The sequence below is a fragment of the Parus major genome, chromosome 5 (assembly GCF_001522545.3).
Source record: "Parus major isolate Abel chromosome 5, Parus_major1.1, whole genome shotgun sequence".
In the NCBI taxonomy this organism is placed as follows: Eukaryota; Metazoa; Chordata; class Aves; order Passeriformes; family Paridae; genus Parus; species Parus major.
Window position 1 is genome coordinate 56,699,905 of NC_031774.1, and position 14,520 is coordinate 56,714,424.

The window sequence follows — 14,520 nt, forward strand, 5'->3', positions numbered from 1 at the left end:
ACTGACAGTACATACTGGATGCCCCAAATCAATTAATTTTAACAAACAACATGTCAGAGAACATCCCAGGGATCGGAAGAATGACTAAAATAAAACAGAACACGCAGATGAGGAGACATAATTACACCACAGTCATGGGCTGAATGAAGTCATGAAAAAGCCTCTTGCCAATGAAACTATTTAAAAACTATTGGAGGCTATATGACTGAGTTCTGGCACTCATGGTTTGAAACATCAATAAAACACCAAAAAATTACAGCTGATGTTTCTGAATGTGTACTTTCAGACACAGGGATACATGGCCAGCTAAGAGACGTGAACTGTTTATAAAAAAGAAGTAGATGAAAATACAAAAGTGGGGCTATTTCAATAAACACAGACTAACACACCATTTCCAGAACATTTGTTTCTTGGGGATGCAACTGTAGTCTGTGTTATATTTAAGTAAGACAGCTGCAAAAGGAAGAACATAAATTACCCATATGGGTAAGAAAATTTCTAATAACATTAAGAACCTTTTGGTTTAGGACAGATGTAGGAGGTATGGCTTGTGGCAGACAGAAAAAGAAAATAACAGAGGAAGCAAGTTAATAACTGTGTGTATGAAGGAAAGTATGAACTACTCCAAATTTCCTCGACTTACCTGCCCTCTCTCCCACTAATTAATATGCAACAGTGATGGCTATTAAAACTACACAGCACAGCAGAAAATACTAAATTACTGCACTTCTGATACCTATGAGCTCTGATTTCTTAATAGCTGGTCCACAGGCACTGCCATTTCACTAAGTTTTTCAGAGAGATGTTTTCTTTTTTAAGTATAATTCTTAAAATCCCTTCTCCTTGCTAGGAGCTGACAGCCTTTCCAAATGCCTCCTTGTACTAAGCAGCAAAATATTTTATCCCACGTGGTGTGTATGGCAGGGCAGGTAGGATTTAGGAGAGGATTATTAAAGCCTTCTGGAACACAGAAGGTAACCATTTCTAAGTTAACACCCTCCCTCCAACAACATGTTTCAGCTTCTTCTTAAAACATTATTTTCTGCTCCTGCCTACCTTTCCTGCAGACAACTAAACCTGTTCCAAGGTTAAATGAGAAGCTTCTTAATATGAGTGTATTTTGGCTGAGGTTCAAACTCTCTCCAGCAGAGACATGTGTAATCTGATTTTTGCAAAAGGAAGCCCTGGACATTGAAATAGATAATTCACCTCTAACAAATTGTTCCTTCAGAAGTTTGAAAGATAGTGATGTAGTTTCAAGAATTCTTTATGGAGTTAATTTTGCAATCTGGTCGGTTATGGAAGAAACTAAATTCTTTCCAGAATCACCAAGACCACTGCTGGGAATGAAAAATCCCCACATTGATTCTGAGATACAACTTGCAAGTTAGAGTACCAGTCACTCATCAGGATCCTGACATGACTGGCACCCTCAGAACACGATTCAATGAGTATTTCTTGGCCCAGACAGAGTTCTTGCTTCTTTCTAAATATCTGTACTACAAATTAGAAGTGGGAAGGCATACAAAAAAACACCCCAAAAACGAAACAACACAGCAGCATCAAAGTATGAGAAACCCAATCACCATGAAAAACTATGTAGACAACCAAAATGGCACTAACAAGAACTATGAAAATCAAAGAGGTAACTGCATAAATTCATGTGCTGCTGTCTGAGCAGCATGAGAATGAAAATGCCAAGCTCCTTGCTTGAAAGCATTAATAAGCAGAAAACATGTCCATGCTGGTGCTGAGTTCAGCACCTTTCTGATTATATTTAATTTTCCAAAGATTTCTTACTTAGAAGTGTTGGAAGATAAACAAAAGACACCAATTTGAGACAAAAAAGCTTAAACAACTGCTTTGTTAACAGTGTAGAAATTCCTGCAGGCTCCAGCCAAAATTCAGAACCCCATTGAAGCAACAGAAAAAAAAGAACCAGAAGATCCAAGGAAGCTGCAGTCTGTGTAGACAGAATTTGGGAAAAAGAAAGGCTTTGCTTCAGTTTATATATCAATGAGATGCAATAAGATTCAAATTTTTTGAAAGAGAAAGGCAAACAAGTGAATTTAAGGATTCCAACCAAGCTGCTCATGACAGAAGGAGTACACAGTGCTACACAGCCATTCCAACAGAACTGCACACAGCAACGGTTTCACCACAAAGAAAACATGGGTGAAAAGGAAACAGAAAGAGACAACTCAGAAGAATGGAGCTATAGTCAGTCATAAAAGTTGAGTTACAATTTTTTCCAGTATTTGCAATACCACGAGTGCTCTGCCACTGTCATTTCTCATCAGAGCAGATCATTTCCCCACCCCTAAATATTGGGGGCCTAACTGAAAATTCCTACTTGAGTACAAGCCACTTAGAGTGCAGGAATTTAACAAATCTGAACATATCAAATAATTCAAATAATAGTTAAAAGCCTCCTTTTCTCTAAGTTTCTTTTTTTTTTTACTCTTATTTACAGCTTGAAGCTTCAGTATCTTCATTCACTGTCAGTTTTACCAATCCAACAATACCTGCCACATAAAAAAGTTAAAGATTCACAGAGCAATGTTTTCTTTAGCAGAAGGCTCACATAATTCCACTGCCATTTCTGTGTCAAAGGAAAAAAAGAAAAACCTAACCAAACAAAAAGCATTTACTTTTTTTGTTGAGTTCAGCTAAACGTATTCAGAAAAACCAAGACAACTGGGGAGTCCTAGCCCATCCTGTCCCTACCCAAAAAAGTGAAGATATTGGGTAGAGCCTCTAGACCTCAGAATGGTTTTTGTCCACGACTGTTCTGGTTATTCAAATGCAACTGGAGTGAAGTCAAGCTACTGCCAATTTGTCTTTGTCAGTGTTTTAGCTAAGTGTTAAAATAAACCAGGAAAAAGATGTTCCATGAAAAAAGGACCCAATGGAATTATTCGCTGAGACTCCAAAAACAAAGTGAGGCTCAAATAACAATAATTTAAAAATCAACAAAACAGCAACTGCATTAAATGAACTATTCCTGAAATATGGGAAAAAATTTACACTCACACAGTCACTCTCAGTTGAGGAAATTGTCATCTTTTTTATAGTTGATATTGTTTGCTGCCTGTGGTAATGTGTACAAATTCTTACAGAACCCCACCATCCCTCTGTTGTATAGTTTCACTGATAACCTCACCACAAACATCTTAAAAATTTAGTTATACAGTCCTATATATTTCAAGAAAACAGAACACATGGAATCATCACCCTATCTGCTCTTTAATTTCTCCTCTGTGTTTCTAGTTGCTCACCAATGTCACTGCTCCTTTAAAAAAAATACTTCAAGCTTTCAGATCTTTCTAACTTCAACAAGAAGCACTGGCCAACTGTTTATGGTTTGTCTTAAGAGCAATTCATTTTAACAATATGGCAGAATGAAACCCAAGTGAAAATCAAGTTTATACAGATAAAGCTTGGGAGTAAAATAAAAATAAACTATTTTCAGAAAACACAACCAGTATGCGTGTGCCCAATAATTAGAAGATGATGTTTGCATGAAGGCCCCAAAACTTCCTGTTTAGTCAAGCACTCAATATTATGAAATAATACACAAGTGATTTCCCTTCACTTTACATAAAAACATTTGTGGAGTTCTAATCTCAGCAACGTTAACACTGTTCTGGTGAGGATATAGGAAAAGCAGCATACAGGAGAGACTTGAAACCTGATGACTACACATGGGAATAAAATGGCAATAAAATAGGAAATGTTCTGAAGTTACAGCTGTAACCTGGCTTTGCTTGCAAGGAAATGACATCAAAACTATGCCAGAAGCACATTAAGACCTGGAAGTCAAATCCTCAAAGCTTAGGAAAAGCTGGAGTTTGCTCATTTGTACACACACAGAGCTTTTATTTACAAAGCTATTATGCCCTCACGTCCCCAGCATTCCTATCTCATTAAAAGAACAAGGACAGAGGATGACTGCTGCAATAAAATAGATTTTTTCCCCCAAGACTACATAAAAATATAAAAAAGAAACCAATGAAAAAAACCCAACCCTATTGTTCTTAGTCTTTTATACAGACAGAAGCTTTCAGGACAGAAGGCTTTTCTCCAATGGGCACACTGATCACCAAGTTCACTTCTATCACTACTAGCAAAGGGGGGATTTCCCCATGATAAACAAGGCAGTAAAGGTGTTCCTCTCACTCCAAATTAGAGTTCATGACAGCTCTAAACATTCTGGTCACTTAATGAGGACTTTGTCGGATTCACCTGTTCTTCAAACACCAAAGCAATGCTAATGCCAGCATTTCCTAAGCTTACAGGCCCTTGCTTTGCAGACTCAGAATGTTTTTTTATAGAGAGCAGCAGCTGATTTTTAACAAGGGTCTGTCCAAATACTTACTGTAATTGACTGAGGGAAGTAGAAAATTATTTACTGACAGCAACTGATTCTTTCTTCATTAAATTTTCCTACAATTTAATGCTAGCTGTTTAACCGCCCACATTTTTCCACATTCTGCACTCCTTTCCAAAGACTGGGTTTTACTTAACAGCTGGAGAATTTCTTAAACTCATCTCCAAGCACAAAGAACTCAGGCACAGTTTACACACTTCTCGTGGCTACTGCATTTTGGGGCATTTCTAAGGAAAAAATACCACAGAACTTAATGGACAAATAGCTATGATATATGGTCAAGAAGAATCATTCGAATTTCAGATGACAAGGACATTTGGCAGTAAAAATGAATTGCACACATAGAGACACAAAATCCTTCAAGTTACAGCTGAGACCCAAACATGAGAACACATTTCATTCTCTAGGTTGCAATTCAGCAAGGCATTTAAGATGAGAGCAACATCACAAATCTGAGTAGTCCTACATAATTCAGCTGCACATGGTGTATCGCCATAAGCACACTGAAGTGCTTTGCTTTATTTAAACTGCAGCTATCAAAATACAAGTCATGTTACACTTGAGTTTGATGGGTTTGTAAATTCTTATCTTGGAAGACTTTAAAGACCTTTTTATCTACTACAATATTCTTACTTTTGAAAACTAAACTGTTAGCAATGAAGAGGCTAATGTACTTTTTTCTCTCTCTGTAAACTGCATTTCTCTACATTTCAATATTGAAACATGGTTAGCCAGTTTTGCTTTTTCCTTTGTAGCACTCTTAGATGCTCTTTTGATACATATACCTATATACTGCTATAAAGTTTACACTCTGAACATAGAAGTGTACTTCATTGGAACTATTTGTCAGTGAAAGAAGTTTTTATTCTGTTGTTTTAGTCACATATAAACACCTTTTGAGAAGAGCTGTTAAAAAAATCTGAGCAACTGTTTCATGTATTTATAAACACACTCTGTTCTGTAGACTCCAACAGGCAGCTGAAATATCCATTAGTGAATTGTACTGGTATTTGTGTTTAAACACAAACAAAATAAATAAGAAAAAAGATAGCAACTTGACAGAAATCTGCAACTCAGTATGTGGTTTAACACAGAGCAGAGTTCAGCAGACAAGTACAGAAAAGCAGACCTTGCAGCAGTGGTTTAACACCAGTAACACCCAGTGCTTACTGCCTCTACCCAGGAAAAAAAAAATCAGCCTATTCACTCCCATGGTATCACACTTACTTTCTCCTCCTGCCCTGATTACAATTCCCTTGGTCTAAACATTCTTCCCAGTCTTAAGAGTCAAGTGATTTACTCTAGAAATATTAAATCTTAATAAATGCTAAATTGTTCCTTCACAGACAGAGAGCAACATAAAGAAGCTGCAAGTACAAAACATTATCTCCACTGTGATCTGCACCACATCATGGCTCAAATATATGAATCCTCCTTTAAAAATATTTCTTAGCTCTGGTTAATGGAATGTACATAAAATACCATAAAATGTTCATTTATGCACATTCCCATGATCTTATAAATATCCTAAGAACACTGTAATTTTTTCAGGGATTACATACTGTATACACTGACTTGATACTTTGCATTTGCCATTCATTCAATGAAGAGGATTGTAGTTAAGCATGTGTAAATGTTACAGAAATTTATTTTTTATCCTAGTATACTAAACTGAAATTTGGATCATGTGATTAAAACTACAGAGGATCAGTAAGAGATCAGCAACCAAGTATTATCCAAAAAGTGATTAATTTCCAAAAGAACAAATGAGACAACAAGTTGCGTCATTTAGAAAGAAACAGATGATACATCAATTTTATTTAATAAAAAACTAAAAGTCAAGTATGATTTATGAGAAAAGAGGAGCAAAATTTACAAAGGTCCACATGCTATAATAAGAATAAATGCAGTTTGGCTAAGGTTAACTATGATAAACCACTGTTATCTTGACTTCAACCATTACTACTATTCAAGTCTTTAAAATGTCTCTGGTTTGCAGAGGCAAAATGAAAACGGTTATTTTTACAGTACTTCTCATTCTAAAACTTCTTTATTTATCAGCACAACCTGCATCATTCCCTTACTTAATTGCAATGTTGTTCTGCTTAGCCAATTACGTAAGTATTTTGTACATCAGAATAGACCTGAATACGTAAAAATTAAGCCAATAGAAATGTCAACATTTTAGTAAGAAATATGCTATTCTTAAATAATTTATATTTAGGTCATCTTGCAAAAGCAGCTGCTTTACATTCCCTAGTTCCAGTAAAAACAAAAAGTGCAATAAGATCTCTTATTGACAGCTGCATTCAAAAACATACCAGTTACATAAGTTTGCAAATTATACTGTGCCAGAGTTAAATATCTAAGCATTTTAACGACAGTTCTCAAAATGCTATCTCAGCAAGAATGACTCAACTCCACTGTATAAACTGCACTCCAGATAAGAAACAACCAGCTTGATTTTATAAGAAAAAAACCCCAAACTTTTTAGTATTCTGCTTTAATTCAAATTGCTCTGAGTTCTGCTTGTTTGGACGTGCAAGCTTCGCCAGTCATTTGGCATTTCCATCTCTCCTCACTTTCAACAAAAGTATCCAAAGCATACCTACAGACAGTTAAGGAAATACTTGGAAAACAGGTATAGTTTTCTACTGTACCTCCAGGGGAGAGATTTACCTGACAAGCACCAAGCAGAGGACTAAACTTGTAAATCAGAGCTAGGCCTTGTATATGAGATGAACATGGCTATGCCAGAAGAGAGTGAGAGGACAGACAAACTCTCTCCATGTTTATCCAAGTATTTTAACAGAGATCTCTGTGAGGAAAACATTAGTAAGTGGCACAATGCATCAGCAAGTCTTTTAGCCCAGTCTCATACACAAAAGGGAGACCCAGAAAGGCCTGGGAATGAAAATTTTCGGATCAACTAATGCTGGTGCACCAATACAAGCTACTGTCCTCTAACACCCTTCCCTTGAACACTACTGTGATTGGGTAGGTACAGTGCAAAACTTCCTTAGCCCACGTTTTCTCTGATGTTATTCATAGAAGAAACTATGAATAGCAACAGATGGGAAGCTATCAGAGAAGAAATGTGGCTAGAAATTGCACAATTCTTGATCATTTGGCAACTCACTCAGGATCCTGAGTAACAGTAGCCATCCAGCCTTAATTCCATTAGTACTTCACAAAACCTGCTTCAGCCACCTAAGCACTGAAACAGTTCAGGAAAATGCTACAAGGGCTCATATTTGAAAATTCATTCCCTGAAATCGTAAGAGCTAGAACTTCTATTTTATATACTGATTCTGCTTACTCTGATACTAAATGCCTCAAACTAAGGAAACGACCTTCTTTCCAGCTACTGCTATCATGATCTGTCTTCTGCTCACAAAAAAATTTAAAAAAAATAAATATTTCCTTTGGATTAAATACATTATGGACCTTAAACATTAACGTTATCACAGAGGCCACCCCAATGCACAGCACTTTCCCATCTGACAAAAGGTACAGCTCAAAAACATTAAGTTCTTCACAAGTGCTACTGTAAACTTAAACATTAGTTCTCTAGCCACAAAATTTTGCCATCCACATAGCAACACTAAGAAATATTTTAATCGCACCAAATAAATACAAACACATATCGAACAGATGTCAGCAAAATCAATTCTACTGAAACTGTCAACCTCCAGCCTGTCTTAACGTTGTACCACAGCTACCAGAACAAAACGATTAGACGTATGCTCAAAACCTCTGGCATTTCACACGCAAGCCCAATTACCCAGCACATCAGCGCACAACTTTCTCACCGAGGACAGCATTTTCTTCCACGGACTTTTACCACGCACGCTGTGACAGATCGCAGATCGTCAGCTCAACCTTTGCTCATGACATTGTTTTCAAAGGCACCGAAATCTCTCACAAACTTTAAACGCCCGAAAGGCGTTGGCGAGGGAAAGCCGCCCGCTGCATCAAAATGTCACTATTTGGGGAGCGCTTGATGCTCCGACCCTCGCCAGGGTGGGGTGCTTTATAAATAGATGCGTGTTTTGGTTTTTGTTTTTATTTTTTCCCTGTCCGTGCCTTGCCCCGAGCGTTTGGGCGGCGATGGGAGAAGAGGCTGTTTATAGCCTTTATTAAATGAACTCCGGGCGAGGAAAGGAGGGGGCAGGGAGAAAAGGAAAGCTGCTGCTCCTACCTGAGCCAGGCCCAGACCCCGCTGCTCACCCTCCTCCCGCCGTGCCCGGGGGGCTGCAGGGACACCCCCACCCTCAGCAGGCGCCTGCAATGCAGGGGCTGCGCAGGGGGCTCCCGGCAGCGGCATCCCAGCGGGATTGCTCCCCCCCTTCCCCTTCCCCATCCATCTCCCTCCCTCCGGCCGCCCGGCCCGCTCCCAGCTGTGCCGCCGGGGATGGCGCCGAGCTCCCGCGCTCTCCGCGCTCCGCCACCCCCGGTTGTTTACAGGCCCCGGGGCCCCGCAGCGCCCCGGCCCCGCCGCCCCCTCACCCCGCCCCGGCCCCGCACTGCGCAGCACCACTTACCCCCCCGGCCGCGGCGTTGGCGCCGGCTGTGCGGGCAGGGCCGCGCTCCCGGCGGTGCGCGGGGGAGAAGGGGAAGGAGGGGGGGACAAGGAGGAGGAGGAGAAGGAGGGGGGCACCCGGCTGGCGGCCTCGCCTCAGCTCATTCACAGGGCGGCTCTGTGCCCAGGGGGAGCCCAGCGCTCATCTCGCCCCGCCGCCGCCGCCGCCGCTGGCCCCCCCCCCGTCCCCGTTCCCCGCCCGAGCTGCTCCGCGCCCACCCGCGCAGCGCCGCGCGGAGCGCCGGCCGCGGACGGACGGACGGACGGGCGGACACACGGACACACTCGCACTGCGCTGCCGCCGCCGCCCCTCTGCGCAGGCGCGCACACCGCAGGGGAGGGGAGGCGGGAGCGCGCGCGCGCGTCCCCGCGCCCTTTCCCTCCCCAACGTCTCCCTCCCCCGTTAAAAAAAAAAAAAAAAAAAAAAAAGTCAAATAATTTAAACAGCCAAAAAAAAGAGACAAATTGAGCCTTTCAGGTGAAAAAAAAGAAAGAGGGAAAAAAAAAATAAAAGCGGAAAAAAAAAAAAAGCAGCACCCCGGCAGGGTACCCGGATGTCGGACGGAGCGGGGCCGTTACGGGTATTACATCACCCTCCGCCCCGGGTCCCGCGCCGCGCCGCGCGGGGCGGTGACGTCATCGGCCCCGCCCCTGCCCCTGAGGGGGAGAGGCTGGCGCGAGAGCTGGGGGCGGGTGCTCCCCATCCCGATCCAAATCCAAATCCCGATCCAAATCCCCATCCAAATCCCCATCCAAATCCCCATCCAAATCCTCATCTCGGTCCTGTTCCGATTCCGATCCGGATCCCGGTCCCGGTGCGGTGGCGGGAGCAGCTCAGCCCACCTGAGGACGATGGAGCGCACAGTGGGTCTCGAGGCGCTGGCGGGATCAGCCTCGTCTCCCTGGATCATTTAGGCTGGGATCATCCAGTCCAACCTACGACCCAGCACCACCGTGTCAGCCAGACCATGGCGCTGAGTGCCACATCCAGGCATTTCCTAAACACCTCAAGGGACGGTGATTCCATCACCCCCCTAGGCAGCCCGTTCCAATGTCTAATCACCTTTTATGTGAAGAAATTCCTCCTGATGTCCAACCCGAACGTCCCCTGGCACAGCTTGTGACTATGTCCTCTACTCCTAAGGGATTCCTACTTGTCTGAATCGGAGCCCTGCAGGATTTCCCGTTGGAAGCACAACCGCTGGCAAAATCAGCAGCGGATTACGAGTAATGAACGCATAATGGGTTTAATAATCCCACGGGTTTCAGCCCCCTTTGATGAAGGCTGGCCTGTGGACAATAGACATGGGACTGTGTTCATGAAGCGACTCCCCCACCAGTCTGCGGGGAACAAATTGAGAGGAGAAGCTTTTAGACAAACCTCTTTTATCTCAAGGAGGGGAGGATGATGCTCAAGGTGGCTGTGAAGGGAGAGGGGTGATTCTGGAAGGAATGGCTTCTTCCAGCAAGTTAAACCTCGTGGCTGGGGATTTCTGAGGTGGAGTAGGTGCCAGGAGGAGTGCTTCAGAGGAAGGATTAGGAACACACGGTTACTCTGAGGATGTGAAGAAGGAATTGAATACAGAGGGAGATGCCGAGGACTGCGAAAGATGAAGTGGGTGCTTGGCAGGGTTGTCTAGATAGTTTCCATCTTTAACAGTATTCACAGCAAACAGCCATATGTTAATGGCTTTAAACTGAGAGTAGTTTTAGATTGGAAATTATGAAGAAATTCTTTACTGCGAGGGTGGGGAGGCCCTGGCACAGGCTGCCCAGAGAAGCTGTGGATGCTTCTATCCCTGGAAGTGTCCCAGACCAAGTTGGATGGGGCTTGAAGCAACCTGGTGTAGTGGAAGGTGTCCCTGCTCATGGCAGGAGACTGGAACTGGATGGTCTTTAAGGTCCCTTCCAAACCAAAGCATTTCCTGAACTGAGTATTGGGAGAGGCCTCCAACTGCAGGTTATGTTCCCACTGTCGACAACCATTAGTTCATCAGTGACTGAGGGCAGTTTACAGCAAATCCCTACTCAGAGAGAGCTCAGAGAGCAGTGAAAAATACAAGAAAACCTCATCTCTGTACGGTTTTCCTGTGATAGATGAACTGACCATGTTTAGGTAGGATTGCAGAATCTCCATTTCCCTGTTGCTGCCTGTGGCTGGATGGAATGTTCAGAGATCTCCCCGTATTCACCCTAATCGTGATCCTTATCATGATACTGAGCACTGCTCAGTCATGCTCAATGTTCTGGTAACTATTAAGGGCCTTTTATTTAGAAATTTCGGGCTTTTGTAGTTAAATGCAGTAAAATTTGTTGGTGGAAACAGAACTTTAGAGAGATTTAAGTGCAAGCCCTAGCCCTTCCCTTCCCAAGATTACACAGAATTTTCCTACAGGCATGTGCCATGTTTCTTTACCCTCTCCATTTAAAAATAAATTTAATTTTTTATGCCCCTTTTCAACTTCAAGAAAGCTTTCCTAGGACTTTGACTTATATTCAATCATGGATTTTATTTAGATTCCACATTACCTACACCTGTGTTTTTGAGTAGGTTTATTAAAATAGAACTGAATGAAAACATGGCCCTGTATCTTTTTGGTGATGCCCTCATTTTAAGCTGCAAGGATGTAATGACAGCAGAGAGTTTGCTGCTCTCATTTGCTATTTATACACTTTTCAGGGGAAATTTGACTAATTCAAATTACTACAATATTTTCTTTAAGCATAACTTTATTTAGTTCCCTAGATTTGCTTGGCCTGTTGCACTGACAATGGTAATAAATATTTACAAGACATTCAAGCATCACTTTTAATTAGGATAAAACAGCTGTGTGTATTATATCACTCTACTAAATATATTTGTAGTTGATGAGACTACATCTCCCAGCATACAACTCTTTATTTTCTCTTTAGCTGTACATGAAGTTGTGATACAAATGATTGGGACCTGTAGTCACCACACTCATTAGCACCACAGTAACAAGAACCATTGTGAAACTCAACTCTGTATCATAAATCATTTATGAGTTATTGAGAAGGATCATATTTCACTGTTGGGAACAAGAAAATTCTTTTAGAATTATAGTCATATTTAAAATTATGTGCTGCTCCCCAGCCTATTTTTAGAAAATATTATTTTTGACAACTCTAATCTGTTTCCTGTTACAGCTTTTTAAAAGTCTTTAGATGGATGGTAATTGCCAAGATTATTTCTAAAAAAGAAAATATAAAAACCTGTGTATCTAAATAAACAGCTTTTTGTCACCAATGCACACTCAGTTACTGCAGGCAGGAGGATGACTTTGTCCAGTCTATTCATTAAAACTCAATTTAGAAAATTCCACACATAGCCTGATGAAGCTGTTCCAAATGACATCATTTCCCATAAAAAGAGAAAATGGGACCGCAGTTGCTACTGGGATCACATGGCAATTTAACTGCACTTCAGAGTCAGCTTCCATCGTTATGGCCATATTCTGTACAAACCTGCTGTAATTTCTGCATGCTGTATTGCCCAACACCCCTTTTAACTCTTTCTGGTTTCATACAAGTGATTAAACTTATTTTATCATATGGTATTTCACGAAGTATCAGAGTTTTGTCTGTGTTTTCCTCAAACAAGGGACATTTAGTACCAATATCACAGAATCACAGGATCACAGAATCGTGGAACAGCCAGGTTGGAAAGAACCTCTGAAGATTACCCAGTCCAACGTCCTGCCAAGGCAGGGTCACCTGGAGCAGTGACACAGGAATGCATCCCAAGGGGTTGGGAATGTCTCCAGAGAGAAGACTCCACAACCTTCCTGGGCCGCCTGTTCCAGTGCTCTGCCACTGTAAATGTAAGAAGTTCTTGCTCGTGTGGTGGTAAACCTTGTTGTGTTTTAGCTCATGCTCTTTTCTCCTCATCCTGTCTCCAGGCATCACCAAAAAGAATTGGGTACCATCCTCATGGCATCACCTTTGAGATATTTGTATGGATTGATGAGATCCCCTCTCAGCCTCCACTGGACTAAACAGGCCCAGCTCCCTCATCTGTCCTCATAGGAGGGATGCTCCATACTCCTGGTCAGCTTTGTGGCCTCTGCTGGACCCTCTCCAGTAGCTCTTTGTCTTGAGCTGAGGAGATCAGAATTGAACACAGGGCTCCACATGTGGCCTCACATGTGGAGTAGGCAGAGGAGGCAGAGTAGAGGTGGAGGATTACTCTTTTAACTGTGAACTGCTGTATTGCACCATTTAGATTTCTTGACTTCTCAGAGAAAAAAAACAACCCTGAACTTCTCTTATCTGAAGCCTTAGTTTCAGCTTCCCTTACTTACTGTCCCTGTTCCTCCTCTCTTTTATGGTCTGCCATGAATACCTGATGTAGGTGGGAAACAGTACATTTCAAGTCGTTCTGCAGCCTAAAAAATTGGTAAACTGCGGGTTTGGTTTGTTTGGAAAAGCATTTGTATCAGCTGGAATACTCATCTAAATATTAGATGTATAATCAAGCTGTTGTCCAGGCTGCCTTGGTTTGGTAGAAGGAGCCAGGTGATCATTACTGTCATGTTTTCACCAGTGTCTGGAGCAGGTTGGGTTGAAGGTGACTTTTTTCTCTTCTGTAGTTTCCGTGAGTTCACAAGAAGCTGAGATGACTACTTAGACTCGATCCTTAATTTTTTGATAGCTAAAATTAATTCATTACCTTAGACCTTAGAGATGCTTAGAGATTATCTACAGAAATCTCATATTAATGATATGTGTGACAGGTAATAGTGGGATGTTGCCATAACTTCATGTTTAGCTTGGGAAGTATTGATGCCCTTCCCCATCCCTTCTCCAGGGATTTTTTCCACCTATTTTTGGAATCCCAAAGCCAGATGGATGATTACCTGCAGGCTTTCCACCTTCCTGGTGCTATTCCTGCAGCATCCTGGTGTGATGACACCTGTAGGGATCTGCTTAGGCAGCTGTGCCATTGGGAACTCCATAAAATGATTAATAATCACATGATGTTTAAATCATCAAAAACACACACCTAGGGTATATCCTGCATCCAAACTGAATTTATCTGAAGGATGTCACAAACATTTTGGTCCTCACATGCAAATATGTTGCATTCTTGAAATTTGATTTAATTCCCTTTCTGCTGGACTCTTGAAAAGTACTTCCCAACCTGCCATAATTTGTTGCCTTTGAGATCAGATCCATTCTCTGCTGGTCACTTTAAAAAATAACAGTTATGACCTCATTTAAAAACCAAATGCTGGTAATTTTCAAACTACAAAATTAGGTACAAAATCATTAGGGCGTCACAATGTGGTTTTCTTATTTTAGCTGTAAGAGAAAGCGAGTCATGAGTTTTATTTTTCCAGAGAGAATTTGCTGATGGAAGTAACCTATAATTCAAGAAAATCAGCAAAAGCAAAGTACAGTAAAGACTAAAATATCAACAGAAGAAAAATCCTTTTATGGTGAAAATTAATATAAAACATATTCAGTATAGAAACATAATGAAAGTATAAAGCTTGTAAAAATGAGCACAATAAAAATACAAAGCATA

General features: G+C 41.5%; 1 protein-coding gene across 6 annotated transcripts in view; it reads right to left on the reverse strand.

The window, feature by feature from the left end:
• PPM1A (protein phosphatase, Mg2+/Mn2+ dependent 1A) overlaps nt 1-9,164 on the reverse strand; it is a 34,739-nt gene extending 25,575 nt beyond the window's left edge. For 5 of the 6 annotated variants that reach the window (XM_033514865.1, XM_033514864.1, XM_015631070.3 and 2 more), the window contains exon 1: nt 8,935-9,164. The gene's annotated coding sequence lies outside the window, so the exon portion shown is untranslated. The remainder of the gene's footprint in view (nt 1-8,934) is intronic. The other variant, XM_015631071.3, reaches the window with a different exon arrangement.
• Nucleotides 9,165-14,520: the final 5,356 nt, after the last annotated feature.